General features: G+C 37.3%; 1 protein-coding gene and 1 pseudogene across 2 annotated transcripts in view; one reads left to right on the top strand and one right to left on the bottom strand.

Moving 5' to 3' along the window:
• The window catches only part of WDR70 (WD repeat domain 70), a 365,021-nt gene that overhangs the window by 232,217 nt on the left and 119,041 nt on the right, over positions 1–13,763 (bottom strand). The window lies entirely within an intron of this gene.
• On the top strand, positions 4,912–6,080 carry LOC129036042 (BTB/POZ domain-containing protein KCTD9-like; annotated as a pseudogene).

Raw genomic sequence — 13,763 nt, 5'->3', positions numbered from 1 at the left:
AGGCGTCCGCTACCATGCTCGGCTAATTTTTTATATTTTTAGTAGAGACGGGGTTTCACCATGTTGGCCAGGATGGTCTCGATCTCTTGACCTCGTGATCCACCCACCTCGGCCTCCCAAAGTGCTGGGATTACAGGCGTGAGCCACTGCGCCTGGCCTCTGTATGTTAAGAATGTCTAGAAGTAATATATTCCAGCAAAACTAACACAGAGATCCTGGTCTCTAACAATCACCTCCCCTTAAAAGGAACCAGGGCTTCTTGCAAAAATTATTGATTATAGAGATGGGGTAGGAAAGGAGCAAGATGTACGTGGAACATTTTGTTGTGTTAAAAAAAAAAAAAAGAAAGTACTACAAAGATGATGGAGACATGTTAAAAGGATAAAGCACATGTTGAAGAGCCTTCTGCTGGCTAAATCTGGAATAGTTAGGGCATCAAGATAAATAATGATAGTAACGAATTATAAACCATTCACTAAAACAAGGACCATTGAGTGTATACTAATATAATAAATATACAAACAAACAAAGGTCTTCCATTTAGTAGAACGCTACTGATAAACACAAAATGAATGATGGAGTTAAAAGATCATCATTTTGCAATCATCACAGTAATAACTGATTCAGGAAAGAATCATCAATAGATGCTAAAATTGTGGAGAAAAGTTTGAAAATGAATATTTACAAAGTCTCAAAATCTCCCTGCAAATTACTTAGTAATTGCAATGAGAAGACAGTAACTTTATAGTGGAAAAACCTGGTAGACACCACCTTAAACAAGTGATCTAGGTTAACATCACCAATGCAAGGACAAACTGAAACTGACATCACATACTTCCTGGTATGATGAAGAAAGGAGGACACAATATCATTTCTGTCATAGTCCTTCTAAAAATGCATAACCTAATTCAAACTATGAGATAAAATCAAATTCTACATTTTATCAAATCACTGACCTGCAGTCCTCAAAAAATGTCAAGGAAAAATAAAGACCAAATAATGCAGAGAAGCCATTCCCAATTAAAGGAGACAACAGATATGATGACTATATACAATGTGTGATCTTGATCAGAGCCTGGAACTGGTGAAAAAATCATTATAGAGATTGTTGAGATAATCAGTGAAACATGAATGTGGAATGTGATTTAGATAATATGTTATCAATGTTAAATTCATGGCTATCCACCAGGCATGGTAACTTGTGCCTGGTAGTCCCAGCTACTAGGTAGGCTGAGGCAGAAGGACTGCTTGAGCCCAGGGATTCTCATCCAGCCTGGGCATCAAAGCAAGACCCTGTCTCTTAAAAAAGAAAATTATGATTATGTATGAAAATGTATTGTTATTAGGAAAACCTCACTGAAGAATTTAGGAGTAAAAGAGCATGACGTTTACAACTTACTTTCAAAAGCTGAAAATTAAACTCACATATATGTAATTTATATGCATATGCATATATACATATGAGTGTGTATATACAGGTGGGATAGGAAGGTGGGTTAGTTTGTGTTAGTTGAGGGAGGAACGGAGGAGGGAAAAGGAAGGAAGGGGTAAGGTGAAAATAAAGCAATGAGACAAAATGTTAGCAATTGGTAAATCTGAAAAAGAAGTATAAATAAGCTTTACACCCCTTTTAACTTACAGCTATTCTTTAAGTTTAAAATTATACCAAAATAAATAATTTTATTAAGTTTTTTTTTTTTGGGGGGGGGTGTTTGTTTACAGATGAGGTCTCACTCTGTTGCTAAGGCTCAAGTGCAGTGGTGCAACCACCACAGCTCACTGCAGCCTCAACCTCCTGAATTCAAGAGATCCTCCCACCTCACCCTCCCAAGTAGCTGGGACTACAAGGCAAGCACCACTACACCCAGCTGATTTTTTATTTGTTATGGAGATGTGGTTTCTGCTATACTGCACAGGCTGGAAACTAAATACTTTTTAAAAAATATTCTGGTTGCCCAGTGAAGGAAAGTCTGTTTAAGCAAAAAAAAAAAAGAATCTATAGGGCTGCTCAGTGAAGGAAAGCCTGTTGAAAAACGAGAAAAAAAAAGAATTTATAGGTCCAACTGCGAAGATGTTAATGTGAGTCATGCGAAGATTGACAGTGGCTTTTACTAGGGAGCAGCACTAAGTGTTGACAAGTGAGTACACATTCTTTACATGTGCACACAGAAAATTCACTAAAATCATATTCTAAGTAACAAAACACACTTCATCAGATATTTTAAAAATTAAAATCATTCAAAGTATGTTTCCAAGAGCTGGGTGTGATGGCTCATGCCTACAATCCCAGTACTTTGGGAGACTGAGGTGAAAGGATCACTTGAGGCCAGAAATGTTTTTTTTTTTTTAAAGTATGTTTCTAGATCATAAGAGAATTAAATTAGAAGCCAATAAGAAAAAAATCTCAAATACTTGTATATTTAAACATCACACTAATAACCCATGGGTCAAAAAGGTAATCCCAAGTGAACTGAATAAAAATGAAACTATAACATCTGAAAGTTGTGGGACATAGTTAAAGAAATGCTTAGAGCATTTCTATTAGAAAATAAGAAAAGTCTCAAATTAATAATTAAAGCATCCATCTTAAAATATAGGAAAAAGAAAGTAGGAGAAAATAAATCAATAAAGTTGATAAACTTTTAGCCAGAACAAGAAAAGGAGAGAAAGAGAGAGAAGACACAAATTACCATCAATTCAGGGAAAATCAGGAGATATATCACTACTGACCCCAAAGAAATATTACTATTATAATAATCTTATGCACATAAATTTGGTAACTTAGAGGAAGGAAGAACTTGAACAGTCCTATATCGACTAAATATACTGAATTCATAGTTAAAAGCTTTCAAAAACAGAAAAGAAAACCCCAGCCCAGTTGGCTATACTGGCAAATTCTACCAAACATTTGAGGAAGACGTAACATCACTTTTTCACAACAGTTTCCCCAAAACAGAATTGGATAGTACACTTCCAAATTCATTTTATGAAGCCACCATTACCCTGATACCAAAATCAAGTACAATATGACATAAGAAAGCTAACAAACAACATCCCTCATCAACATAAAAGCTAAGATCTTTGAAAAAATATTAAACTAGTATCTAAAAGGAATAGTACATTGCAACCAAGAAGGCTTTGTTCCAAGAATACAAGTCTGGTTTAACAATCAAAAATCAATGTAATTAACCACATTAACATAATAAGATAAAAAATTCAGAAAAGGCATTCGACAAAACTCAACAGCCATTCATGATAAAAACTCTCAGCCAATCAGTGATAGAAAAGAACTTACTCAACTTGATAAAGCATATTGTCTCAGTCAGCTAGGGCTGCTATAACAAAAGACCATAGACTGGGTGGCTTAACCACCATACATTTATTTTTCATAATTCTGGAAGTTGGTGAGGGATCTCTTCCTGGCTTGCAGATGGGCCACCTTCTCCTGTATCTTCATATGGTCAGGAGACTGGAGGCTCTGTTATCTATTCCTTTTTTTCAGAAGGGCACTAATCGCATCATAGAGAATCCACCCTCATGACCTCACCTAAACTTAATTACCTCCCAAAGGCCCCCACCTCCTAATACTATAACATTGGAGGTGATGGCTTCAATATATAAATTTTGGGGGGACACAAACATTCAGTCCATAATAGGTACATACAAAAAACCTACAGTTAATGACATATTTAATGGTAAAAGACCAAATATTTTCTCTAAATGTCAGGTTTTAAGCAAAGATACCTGACCCCACCACATTCACATTCAATGTCAATCTGGAAGTCCTAGTTAAGTATAATAAGGCAAGAAAAAAAATAAAAGGCATTCGGATTGTAAAAGGAGAAATAAAACATTCATTCCAAGACACAATGACCATTTATGTAGAAAATCCCAAGGAAACTATAAAAAAACAACATTCAAAAAAATCAATAAAATTTCTATGCACCAATGACAGTTAGAAACCAAAAAATATTTTAAACTCCTACTTGTAATAACTCAAAAAAACAAAATGCTTAGGTATAAATCTAATATAATCAGGATCCCTACGTTGATACAGTATAAAATGTACATGAAAGAAACAGAAGGCCTAAATAAGTGGGGAGATATACTGTGCTGATGAATCAGAAACCTCAATATAGTGAAAACATCAATTCTCCAAATTGATCTTTAGACTCAATATAATTCCAAAGAAAATCCCAACAGGGTGATCTTGTGGAAGTAGAGACTTAGAATGATAGTTACCAGTGTCTAAGAAGTGTAGGGGAGGGGGGAAGATAAAGAGAAATCAGTTGATAGGTTCAAACATACAGTTAGAAGGAATAAGTTCTCATGTTTGACAGCACAGTAGGGTGACTATAATTAATAACAATGTCTCACATATTCTAAAATAGCTAAAAGGGAAAACTAGAAATCTTCCCAGCACATAGAAACAATAAATGTTCAAGGTGATGGATACCTCAAATACCTGAACTTGATTACATATTCTCTGCATATAACAAAATATCACATGTACTCCATAAATATGTACAAAAAGAATGTATCCACAAAATAATTCTAACAAGATTATTTGTAGATATAGACAGGGTGATTCTAAAATTTACATGAAAAAGTAAAGAAATTAGAATAGTCAAAACCACTTTTAAAAAGCAAAGTTGGAAAACACCCTACCAAATTTAAATTCAAGTTTGTTAATATGTAAGAAATATTTAAAAGCTGTAGTAGTAGGAGGACGGGCCGAGCCCTGGGTGTGGGACAGAATGCATGTGTGTGTGGGTCCCCAAGGGCAGGAAGGTGGCAAAGGGAGGTGAATCCAAGTGGGTGGAGGGAAGGGAAAGGTGGGAAGAGAAAAAGGTGGGAGAAGGACCAAGTGGGAGGATGGTGGCTCACTCAGGACCCACAAGGGGCAGCGCAATGAGGCGGGTGACCCTGTTCCTAAACGGCAGCCCCAAGAACGGAAAGGTGGTTGCTGTATATGGAACTTTATCTGATTTGCTTTCTGTGGCCAGCAGTAAACTCGGCATAAAAGCCACCAGTGTGTATAATGAGAAAGGTGGACTGATTGATAATATTGCTTTGATCAGGGATGATGATGTTTTATTTGTGTGTGAGGGAGAGCCATTTATTGATCTTCAGACAGATTCTAAGCCTCCTGAAGGATTGTTAGGATTCCACACAGAATGGCTAACATTAAATGTTGGAGGGAGGTACTTTACAACTACACGGAGCACTTTAGTGAATAAAGAACCTGACAGTATGCTGGCCCACATGCTTAAGGACAGAGGTGTCTGGGGAAATAAGCAAGATCATAGAGGAGCTTTCTTAATTGACCAAAGTCCTGAGTACTTTGAACCCACTTTGAACTACTGTGTCATGGACAGCTCATTGTAAATGATGGCATTAATTTATTGGGTGTGTTAGAAGAAGCAAGATTTTTTGGTATTGACTCACTGATTGAACACCTAGAACTGGCAATAAAGAATTCTCAACCACCAGAGGATCATTCACCAATATCTTGAAAGGAATTTGTCCGATTTTTGCCAGCAACTCCAACCAAGTCAGAACTGTGATGCCAGAGTTTGAACTTCAGTGGTGCTGATCTTTCTCGTTAGGACCTTCAACACATTAACTTCAAAATGGCCAATTTAAGCCGCTGCAATCTTGCACATGCAAATCTTTACTGTGCAAATCTTGAATGAGCTGATCTCTCTGGACCAGTGCTAGACTGTGCAAATCTCCAGGGAGTCAAGATGCTCTGTTCTAATGCAGAAGGAGCATCCCTGAAACTGTGTAATTTTGAGGATCCTTCTGGTCTTAAAGCCAGTTTAGAAGGTGCTAATCTGAAAGGTGTGGATATGGAAGGAAGTCAGATGACAGGAATTAACCTGAGAGTGGCTACCTTAAAAAATGCAAAGTTGAAGAACTGTAACCTCAGAGGAGCAACTCTGGCAGGAACCGATTTAGAGAACTGTGATCTGTCTGGGTGTGATCTTCAAGAAGCCAACTTGAGAGGGTCCAACGTGAAGGGAGCTATATTTGAAGAGATGCTGACACCACTATACATGTTGCAAAATGTCAGATGAGAATTTTAGGGGCTGGAGGAAGATGTACAAGATGAAAACATTTTCCTTATCACTTTTCTTTCTCCACCCACTCAGTTGTCTAGAAGAAGTAACACTGTAAGGAAATTTTTAAAAAACATTGAGAGAATTATGCTTGCTCTCAGCAGTGCATAAGGGAAAAAATTGACTTTTTTTCCATATTCTAACAGAAAAGCACTCATTAATAGGTATAGGGAAACTAGATATTGCTGCCTTCTGAATGGGGTAGGGGGTTCCACTCAATACCAGAGGCAAGTTCCACTCAATATCAGACCAAGCAATTCTATCTATTTACACTATTAGCCTAGTTTTCCCATACGATCGGCACAAGCATAGGAAGATACTTCAAAACCAAAAAACCAACGTACATCATTAATATTCATTTAATTCAAATACCAAATAATTTACATAAGGCCAGCTTAGAAATCAATATTAAATCCAGATCTACTGCAATCAAAGCTTATACAATATGAATGAATATGGTAGAGTTGCCTGATAAAAGGCAATGTAATATATTGAAGCTAGAACCCTACAGTGGTTAATGAGGAATTTTAAACAGACATTTGATTACAGCCACCGGTAAATAGATATAAAGTAAAAATAAAGGCATTTGGCTGATCTAAAATGTAATACCGATCAGTCAGCACCTGTGATTATTTTACTTATATTTTTTGGGTTTTTTTAAAACAAATTTCAGCCCAATTTTCTTGAGTCATTATCTCTCTGCAGCAGCAGAGGAAGGGCCTGTACCTCCCTACCAATGACCTGGTGTCCTTATATCTACCCCAAGAACAGGGATACTAGCTGTGTCCAAATGAGTTCTGAATTCTACAGACTCATCAACATGAGGCAAGGAATCACTGAAAACCACTTTTGTCTCCTTTAGGAGAATGACATATCTTTAGTATTTTCGTGCTTATTCTTCTATATCTACATATGCAAAGCTTTCCTTAACAGTAAAGGGTACATATGCACAGTGGGAAGAGATCAGAACTTTACAAGTGAAGGAGAGCAACTTCAGAAATGAATTATTTTCTTTGCTTTATTACTTTTATCAAGACAGAAAGTATTGTATTGAGAGATAATCTATTTCCATAATCAGTATGTCTCTAAATTATATTTAAATCATTTCATTCTATACTATATTTTCAGGAATTAGAGAATATGTTATTCATTCACTTGAAGGTACCTCTGTAGAAATAACCTAAAACTGCAGAAGGATCTGTAAGAGCTAAACACAGTGTGCTTAGAAACTGAAGATTTTAGATCTAATGAATACTGCATTAATAAACAATATAAAGTGTTGAAAAGGAAAAAAAAGCTACAGTAATCAAGACAGAATGGTACTGTATCAGAAAAAGGATAAACACATACCCATAAAACACAAGGGAAAGCCCCAAAATAAACTCACTCAAATATCATCAACTATTGATATTTAATATTTGACAAAGATGCAAAGGAAATTTAATAAAGAAAGGTCAGTTTTTCCAACTAATAATGCTGAAATAACTGATCAATCATATGACAAAAAAAGATAATCTCAACCTATTATTCATACTGTATACAAAAGTTAATGCAAAATGGATGACAGCCCTGAATGCAGAATCCAAAACAGTAAAACTCTAAGAAAAACCAGAGAAAATCTGTGTTTGGTAAAAAGCTCTCATGTACAACATCAAAAACAGAATCCAGAAGACATTACAACTGACACCAAAGAAATACAAAAGATCATTTGAGATTACTATGAACACCTCTACGCACATAAACTAGAAAATCTAGAGGAAATGGTTGAATTCCTAGGAGCATACAACCCCCAGAGCTTGCATCAGGAATAGAAATCCTGAACAAACCAATAGCAAGCAGTGAGAACGCATCAGCAATTTAAAAAATAGCCAACCAAAAAAAAAAAAAAAAAAAACTCACTCAGGACCAGGTGGGTTCATAGCAGAATTCTACCACATCTTCTAAGAAGAAGTGGTGCCAATCCTACTGAAACTATTCCAAAAGATTGAGAAAGAGAATGTGGTACATCTACACCATGGAATATTATGCAGCCACAAGAAAGAATGAGATTATGTCCTTTGCAGGGATGTGGATGGAGCTGGAGGCCATTATCCTTAGAAAACTAACACAGAAACAAAAGACCAAATACCACCTGTTCTCACTTAAAAGCAGGAGCTAAATGATGAGAACACATGGAGACATAGAAGGGAAGAACACAAACTGGGGCCTTTCAGAGGGTGGAGGGTGGGAGAAGGGAAAAAAGCAGTAAATACAACTAGTGGGTACTAGGCTTACTACCTGAGTGATGAAATAATTTGTACAACCAACCCCCATAACACACGTTTACCTATGTAACAAACCTGCACATCCTGTACATGTACCCCTGAACTTACAGTTTAAAAAAAAAAAGATAAGATTCAGAAAAAGGAGGGAATTCTCTCTAACTCATTCTATGAAGCCTGTATATCACCCTGATACCAAACTTAGGGAAAAATGTAACCAAAAAAAGAAAACTACAGACCAATATCCCTGATGAACATACACGCAAAAATCAACAAAACACTAACAAACGTAATCCAGCAGCCCATCAAAAAGATAACTGACCATGATAAAGTGGGTTTCATCCAAGGGATGAAGGAATGGTTCAATATATGTGATATAGTTTGTGTATTTGTCCCCAGCCAAATCTCCTGTTGAATTGTGATCCTCAGTGCTGATGGTGGGGCCTAGTGAGAGGTGTTTGGATCATGGGGGTGAATCCTTCATGGATTAGTGCTGTCTTTGTGATAGTGAGTTCTCGCAAGATCTGGTCATTTAAAAGTGTGTAACAAGTCCCCCCCTCACTCTCTCTCTCCCTTCTGCTTCCACCATGTGAAGTACTTGCTCCTGCTTCACCTTCTGTCATGAGTAAAAGCTTCCCGAGGCCTCCCCAAAAGCAGATGCTGGTGCCATGCTTCCTGTACAGCATGCAGAACCATAAGCCAATTAAACTTCTTTTCTTATAAACTACCCAGTCTCAGGTATTTCTTTTCAGCAATGCAAGAATGGCCTAATATGCAAGTCAATAAATGCAAATTCACCACATAAACAGAATTTAAAACAAAAACCATATGATTACCTCAATGGATGCAGAAAAAACATCCGATAAAATCCAGCATCCCTTTATGATAAAAACAAGCAACAAACTAGGCACAGAAGGAATATACTTCAAAATAATAAAAGCCATATATGACAAATCCACAGCCAACATCATACTAAATGGGGAATAGTTGAAAGAATCGCCAACCTCTCCCAAGAATTGGAACAAGACCAAGTTGCCCACTTTTACCACACTTTTATTCATCATAATACTGGGATTCCTAGCTAGAGCAATCACGCAAGAGAAAAAAAATAAAGGGCAACCAAATAAAGGGAAAATCAAATCAAGATCTGATTCTCAAATCAATCCCTTTTACAATAGCCGAAAAAAAAAAAAAAAAAAAAAAACTAGCAGTATACTTAACCAAGGAGGTAAAAGATCTCTACAAGGAGAACTACAAAACACTACTGAAAGAAATCACAAATGACACAAACAAATGTAAATATGTCCCATGCTCATCAATTACAAGAATCAATATCATGAAAATGATCATACTGCCCAAAGCAATCTACGGATTCAATGCAATTCCTATCAAAATACCAACATCATTTTTCACAGAATCAATCCTAAAATTCATATGGAACTAAAAAAGAGCCTGAATAGCCAAAGCAGTTCTAAGAGAAAGAACAAATCAAGAGGTATCACATTACCTAACTCCAAATTATATTTACAAGGCTACAGCAACCAAAACAGCATAGTACTGGTATAAAAGTAGAAATGCAGACCAATAGAACAGAATAGAGAACCCAGGAATAAAGCCAAATACTTACAACCAACTGATCTTTGACAAAGCGTACCAAAACATAAATTGGAGAAAGAACATCCTATTCAATAAATGGTACTGGGAAAACTGGATAGCCACAAGCAGAAGAATAAAACTGTATGCCTACAAAAATGAACTCAACATGGATTAAAGCAAACTTGTCCAACCCACAGCCCAGAATGGCTTTGAATGTGGCCCAACGCAAATGTGTAAACTTTCTTAAAATACTACAAGATCTTTTTGCAATTTTTTTTAAGCTCATCAGCTACCATGTTAATGTATTTTATGTGTGTCCCAAGACAATTCTTTTTTTTCCAATGTGGCCCAAGGAAGCCAAAAGACTGGACATCCCTGTATTAAAGAGGTAAATCTGAGACCTGAACTCCTAAAAATTCTACAAGAAATCCTAGGAAAAATTTTTCTGGAAACTGGCAAAGAATTTATGACTAAGACTCCAAAAGCAAATAAAACAAAAATAGATAAATGGGAACTAATTAAACTTAAAAGCTTCTGCACAACAAAAGAAATAATCATCAGAGTAAAGAGACAACCCACAGAATGGGAAAAAATATTTGCAAACTATGCGCCCAACAAAACACTAATATCCAGAATCTACAAGGAACTCAAACAAATCAGCAAGAAAAAAAAAATCCCATCAAAAAGTGGACAAATGACATGCAGACACTTCTCAAAAGAAGATATAAAAATGGCCTAGGCCAGGCGTGGTGGCTCACGCCTGTAATCCCAGCACTTTGGGAGGCCAAGGCCAGCTGATCACCTGAGGTCGGGAGTTCAAGACCTGCCTGGCCAACATAGTTAAACCTTGTCTCTACTAAAAGTACAAAAAATTAGCCAGGTGTGGTGGCGCACACCTGTAATCCCAGCTACTATCCCAGCTACTCGGGAGCCTGAGGCAGGAAAATAGCTTCAACCCGGGAGGCAGAGGCTGCAGTGAGCCGAGATCGTGCCATTGCACTCCAGCCTGGGCAACAAGGGTGAAACTGTGTCTCAAAAAAAAAAAGCCAACAAATATATGATAAAATGCTCAACATCACTAATCATTGGGGGAATGCACATTAAAACCAAAATGAGATGCCACCTTAGCCCAGCCAGAATGGCCATTATTAAAAAGTGAAAAAACAATAAATGTTGGTGTGCATGTGGTGAAAAGGGAACACTTATACACTGCTAGTGGGAACGTAAACTAGTACAACCTCTATGGAAAACAATACGGAGATTTCTCCAAGAAGTAAATCTACCATTCGATCCAAATATCCCACTACTGTGTATCCACACAAAGGAAAAGAAGTCATTATATCAAAAAGACACCTGCACACATATGTTTATTGCAGCACAGTTCACAATTGCAAAGGTATGTAACCAACCAAAATGCCCATCAATTGATGAGTAAAGAAAGAATATATGGTATGTATACACCATGAAAAAATACCCAGCCATAAAAAAGAACGAAATAATGTCTTTTGCATCAACTTACATGGAGCTGGAGACCATTATTCTAAGTGAGGTAACTCAGGAATAGAAAACTAAATACTGTATATCCTCACTTGTAAGTGGGAGCTAAGCTATGGGTACACAAAGGTATATACAGTGGTACATTGGAAACTCAGAAGGGCCTAAGGAGGGGAATGAGGGATTAAAAAACTACATATTGAATACAATGTACACTACTCAGATTACGGGTGCACTAAAATCTCACACTTCACCACTGTACAATTCATTCATGTAACTAAAAACCATTTGTACCCCAAAAGCTATTGAAATTTTTAAAAATATTTTTAAAAACACAATCTATGAAGAAAAAAATTGATAAATTAGAATTTGTCAAAATTTTAAAAACTTCTGCTTTACAAGGTGAATGAACAGAAAAGCCACAGACTGACTCATGCCTGTAATCCCAGCACTCTGGGAGGCCAAGGCGGGTGGATCGCTTGAGCCTAGGAGTTCAAGACCAGCCTGAGCAAAATGCCAAAACCCCGTATCTATAAAAAATACAAAACATTAGCCAGGAGCGGTGGTGTGCACCTATAATCCCAGCTGAGGTGGGAGGATCATTTGAGCCCAGGCTGGCGAGACTGCAGTGAACCGAGATTGCACCACTGCACTCCACCATGGGTGACAGAGAGAGAGAAAGAGTGAAAGAGAGAAAGAGAGAGAGAAAGAAAGAAAGAAAGAGAGAGACAGAAAAAAAAATATTTCCAAATCACATATTTAAAAAAGGACTTAAGTTGAGAATATATATATTTTTTTTTAAAAAACTGAAAAACAAACATTAACAAACACTTCTCTCTTCCCCAGTCTGAGCAGAAAAAAATTGAATATAGACACTTCACTAAAAAAAGATATGAGAAAGACAAACACAGGCCGGGTGTGGTGGCCCATATCTGTAATCCCAGCACTTTGGGAGGCGAAGGTGGGCAGATCACTTGAGGTCAGGAGTTCCAGACCAGTCTGGCCAACATGGTGAAACCCCATCTCTGCTAAAAATACAAAAATTAGGCAGGCATGATGGTGGACACCTGTAATCCCAGCTACTTGGTAGGCTGAGGCAGGAGAATCACTTGAACCTGGGGAGTGGAGGTTGCAGTGAGCCAAGACTGCACCACTGTACTCCAGCCTGGGTGAGACAGCAAGACTTCATCTCAAAAAAAAAAAGAATGATAAACATGAAAAGATGCTCAACATCATTCGTCATGGGGGAATGCAAATTAAAACAACAATGAGATCCCACTAAACACCTATTTGAATGGCTAAACTACAAAAAACTAACAATACCAATTGCTAGTGAGGCTACAGAGCAATGGAAACTCTCATTCATTTCTGGTGGGAATGTAAAATGGTCTAGCCACTTTGGAAGACAGTTTCATCGTGTCTTATAAAGCTAAATACAGTCTAACCACACGATCAGCAACCACGCTCCTAGGTATTACTGATTTGAAAACATGTTCACACGAAGCCTACACACAAATGTTTGCAACAGCTTTATTCATAAAGTTTTGTTGGTAAGACATATTTTGCCAATGGTACAGATGTGGGGTGTGAGGGAAAAGGGAGAAGTCAAGTTTAACTTCCAGGTTTTTGGCTTCCTCAACTGGTGAATGGCAATGCCATTTACTGAGAGATAAAGACAACCGCAGAAGGAATAGGTCTAGGAAGAAAAGTCACAATTCCCTTTTTTGACATGTTAAGGTGAGATACATCTAAATTTGTCAAATAGGTAGTTGGTAATACTGGGCAGGTGAGAAAACAGAGCAAAATCTATAAATTTGTATGTCATTAGTGTCTACACATGATATTTAAACTCACGTATCCAGAGGCAGAAGCATAATACAAAAGAGGGCTCAACACCGAGCCCTGGGATATTCCAATATTTAGAGGTTGAATAGAAAAGGAAGAGTGAAAAAACAAGAGTGAAAAGGAACATACAGTGAGGTAAGAAGAAAACCAAGACAGCACAGTAAATTCAAAGTCAAGTAAAGAATCTGTTTCAAGGAAATGACTGTAATCAGCTGTGTCAACTGCTACTGAGAGTTACAGTATTACCAGAGCTGAGAACTGACCATCAGAGTGCCATGAAATTATTTTCATAAGCAAATGAATAGAGTGCCATGAATAGAGAAGTAAAATTCATCTCAATTTTGTGCAACCAGCCAGGTGCAGTGGCTCACGCCTGTAATCCCAGGACTTTGGGAGGCTGAGACTGGCAGATCACTGGAGACCAGGAGTTCAAGACCAGCCTGGA

The sequence above is a fragment of the Pongo pygmaeus genome, chromosome 4 (genome assembly GCF_028885625.2).
Source record: "Pongo pygmaeus isolate AG05252 chromosome 4, NHGRI_mPonPyg2-v2.0_pri, whole genome shotgun sequence".
In the NCBI taxonomy this organism is placed as follows: Eukaryota; Metazoa; Chordata; class Mammalia; order Primates; family Hominidae; genus Pongo; species Pongo pygmaeus.
The sequence above is the reverse complement of the archived record's forward strand: the minus strand, read 5'-3'. Positions and strand labels throughout refer to the sequence as shown.